Source organism: Eurytemora carolleeae, unplaced genomic scaffold (genome assembly GCF_000591075.1).
Source record: "Eurytemora carolleeae unplaced genomic scaffold, Eaff_2.0 scaffold146, whole genome shotgun sequence".
In the NCBI taxonomy this organism is placed as follows: Eukaryota; Metazoa; Arthropoda; class Copepoda; order Calanoida; family Temoridae; genus Eurytemora; species Eurytemora carolleeae.
In genome coordinates this window covers 30834-34838 of record NW_019396503.1, presented here as the reverse complement: position 1 = coordinate 34838, position 4005 = coordinate 30834, and the positions used below count along the sequence as shown (strand labels likewise).

Here is a 4005-nt window from a genome sequence, read left to right as displayed (position 1 = left end):
CTTCTTGTACTTTCCTGAACCGTCTTGTACTTTCCTGAACCGTCTTGTACTTTCCGGAACTGTCTTGTACTTTCCTGAACTGTCTTGTACTTTCCTGAACCGTCTAGTACTTTCCTGAACCGTCTTGTACTTTCCTGAACCGTCTTTTACTTTCCTGAACCGTCTTGTACTTTCCTGAACCGTCTTGTACTTTCCTGAACCGTCTTGTACTTTCCTGAAACCTCTTGTACTTTCCTGAACCGTCTTGTACTTTCCTGAACCGTCTTGTACTTTCTGGAACCGTCTTGTACTTTCTGGAACCGTCTTGTACTTTCCTGAACCGTCTTGTACTTTCTGAACCGTCTTGTACTTTCCTGAACCGTCTTGTACTTTCCTACCGTCTTGCACTATTTGATGGATATTTGTTTAGATTTGCCCAGTTAGCGCAGAAAATGGCTTCTCATTGATTCTGATGGAGGATTCCATATTGTTCAAATTATAGTCGCATTTGCTTTGTTTGCCTTGCATTGAATATTGTTAGGAGATGTATAAATAAATTAAGATTAAAAGTGATTATTTTTTGCCGTTTTTATTAGTCTTCCGGTTTATTCCTTATTAACAATTTGTTGTCACCAATTCATTTGGGATAATTTTTTCTTCATAATTAATATTAATTTTACACATACGAACTGAAGATCAATTTAACATTCAAAAGTCAAATATTTCCAGTCTTTTTGATAAGTTTAACCCAAAGATTCATTGATTTTCTTGTAAAAATCATTTATTTTCTCTAATTTATTAAATAAAACCGAAAAAAATAGATATTTTGTCAATCAAGCTAAATTATATATTCGGTCAATCCAGCTGAATTCCACGTGGATTTTTTTTTTCTTGTCTAATGGCGTTTTTACCAGTTCAGCGCCTTCAACAATTTCTGGTATTGGGATTTTGTCATCTGCATTTTACCGGCCCTAGAGAAACTAAGAAGTCAGAACTATTGTGTTGAGAAATCAACAAATCTAAAATTGGATCGCAAGACCATCATGGTATGACCATCCCGGGATATGAAATAGGAATTAAATTAATCTACATAAAATTTCTCCGTCAACTTTAAAGCTACGAAAATAAACAAGCTTATTTTTGAAAGCCTGTAATACCTACATTCTACAAACTTTGTTCAATAGCATTGTCACAAATTCTGATACCATTTAAAGTCGTCTTTTAATTTCCATGTTATTGAGACATCCCTAATAACTCCACAAGGAGTATTGAATAGAAGGGAGTTATAACTGACGCGGCTCGCCCTACCATATTATTATACATGGTTTGCAGACGGGTACTCCATATGTATAAGAAATATTCAGAATAGGTTATTGTATACGCGGTAATTGTACCATCAGACAAATATTTCTTATTCAAAATTGAGTACCGTCTGCAAAGCATGTATAATCATATGGTAGGGTGGGCTGCGTCAGTTGTATCTCCCTTCTATTCAATACTCCTTGTGGAGTTATTTTTAAATTTTGAATGAAAATCTGTTTACAACAAAAAAACAAAGTTACGAAATTTTGGTTTTAGAATATTCTGATAAAGTTGAATAAGAACGAGATACTTTTTATCAAAAATTCAATTTAAAATCTTATTAAAGTAGTTAGGGGGGGAGGGGGTTCTGCATACGGTTGTATGTGTGTATGTATGGGTGTGTGTATGTATGTATGTGTGTGGTCTATGTTTAAATATACATATTTATATACAACTAATAATAATAAGATCCTCTATACCGATATCTGATAAACTGATAAGCCCCCCTCTGCAATTTGACATCATTGAGAACATATAGATTATTAAACCCATCATATTATAGAAACTAGATCACAGAGTCAGAAACTTTAGGTCAAGTTCAAACTAAACTTAGTTTCACAAATCTTCTCAAGGCTTTTCTGTCACAAAATACGATTTACCAATACTCTCTTTTCTCGAAACCTGGTTTGAATTTGAGATGATTTCAGAAGTTTCCCCTTCTAAGCTGAAATCAATTATAAAGTATGTTAACCATCCAGTATCCAGTGTACACCCTCCACATGCCAGCCTGCAGGCTACAAGCATCCCATGCATTCTCTTATACTCTCTCCCTCTCTCTCNCTATCTCTCCTCTCTCTCTTCCTATCCGTTCTAACCTTCTATCTCCTCTCTCTCTCTTCCTATCCGTTCTAACCTTCTATCTCCTCTCTCTCTTCCTATCCGTTCTAATCTTCTATCTCCTCTCTCTCTCTTCCTATCCGTTCTAACCTTCTATCTCCTCTCTCTCTCTTCCTATCCGTTCTAACCTTCTATCTTCTCTCTCTCTTCCTATCCGTTCTAACCTTCTATCTCCTCTCTCTCGTTTCCATTATATAATCTTTTTCTCTTCCTTAAACCGTCTTTATTCTTCAACCTCTTTCTATTTCTTTTATCTCTTTCTATCTCTTTCTATTCCTTCTATCTCTTTATATCTCTTCTATCCCTTTATATCTCTTCTATCTCTTTCTATCCCTTCTATCTCTTTCAATAACTTTTATCTCTTTCAATTCCTTCTATCTCGTTCAGTCCCTTCTATTTCATTCAATCCCTTCTATCTCTTTCTATCTCGTTCAATCCCTTCTATCTCCTTCTATCCATTCTATCTTTTTTCTATATATTGTATCTCATTCTATCTCTTCTATCTCGTTCAATCCCTTCTATCTCTTTCTTTCTCTTCTATCTCATTCAATCCCAACTATCTCTTTCTATCTCTTCTATCTCGTTCAATCCCTTCTATCTCTTTCTATCTCTTCTATCTCGTCCATTCAATTCTATCTCCTTCTATTAATTCTATCTCCTTCTATTAATTCTATTTTCTTCTATTAATTCTATATAGTTCTATCCGTGCTTTCTCCTTCCATCAATTTTATCTCCTTCTATAAATTTTATCTTCTTCTATTAATTCTATCAAGTTCTGTCCATTCTTTCAATTCTATCTCCTTCTATTATTTCTATCTAGTTCTATCCGTTCTTTCTCCTTCCATCAATTCTATCTCCTTCTAATAATTCTATCTCCTTCTATTATTTCTATCTATTTCTATCCGTGCTTTCTCCTTCCATCAATTCTATCTCCTTCTAATAATTCTATCTCCTTCTATTATTTCTATCTAATTCTATCCGTTCTTTCTCCTTCCATCAATTCTATCTCCTTCTAATAATTCTATCTCCTTCGATTATTTCTATCTATTTCTATCCGTGCTTTCTCCTTCCATCAATTCTATCTCCTTCTAATAATTCTATCTCCTTCTATTATTTCTATCTAGTTCTATCCGTTCTTTCTCCTTCCATCAATGCTATCTCCTTCTAATAATTCTATCTCCTTCTATTATTTCTATCTAGTTCTATCCGTTCTTTCTCCTTCTATCAATTCTATCTCCTTCTAATAATTCTATCTCCTTCTATCCTTTCTTTCTCCTTCCATACCATCTTTATCATTCTTCCTTATCTTCCATCTCCTTTTATCCCAATCTTCTATCTTTCTATTTTTCTATCTTGCTTTCCTTTATCTTCATTCTTTGATTTTCTTTCTATTTTACCTCTCTATTCTTCCTTCCCTTCACTTCTTTCTATTTTACGTCTCTATTCTTCCTTTCCTTCATTTCTTTCTATTTTCCGTCTATATTCTTCCTTCCCTTCACCACTTCTTTCTATTTTCCATTTCTATTCTTCCTTTCCTTCACTTCTTTCTATTTTCCGTCTCTATTCTTCCTTCCCTTCAATTCTTTCTATTTTCCGTCTCTCTTCTTCCTTCCCTTTACTTCTTTCTATTTTCCGTCTCTCTTCTTCCTTCCCTTCACTTCTTTCTATTTTACGTCTCTATTCTTCCTTTCCTTCACTTCTTTCTATTTTCCGTCTCTATTCTTCCTTCCCTTCACTTCTTTCTATTTTCCGTCTCTCTTCTTCCTTCCCTTCACTTCTTTCTATTTTCCGTCTCTCTTCTTCCTTCTCTTCACTTCTTTCTATTTT

At 34.3% G+C, this 4005-nt stretch overlaps 1 long non-coding RNA gene across 1 annotated transcript in view; it reads left to right on the top strand.

Moving 5' to 3' along the window:
* The window catches only part of LOC111704510 (uncharacterized), a 1208-nt gene extending 655 nt beyond the window's left edge, over positions 1 to 553 (top strand). The window contains exon 2 of the long non-coding RNA XR_002765843.1: positions 410 to 553. This is a non-coding gene — a long non-coding RNA (uncharacterized LOC111704510). The remainder of the gene's footprint in view (positions 1 to 409) is intronic.
* Positions 554 to 4005: the final 3452 nt, after the last annotated feature.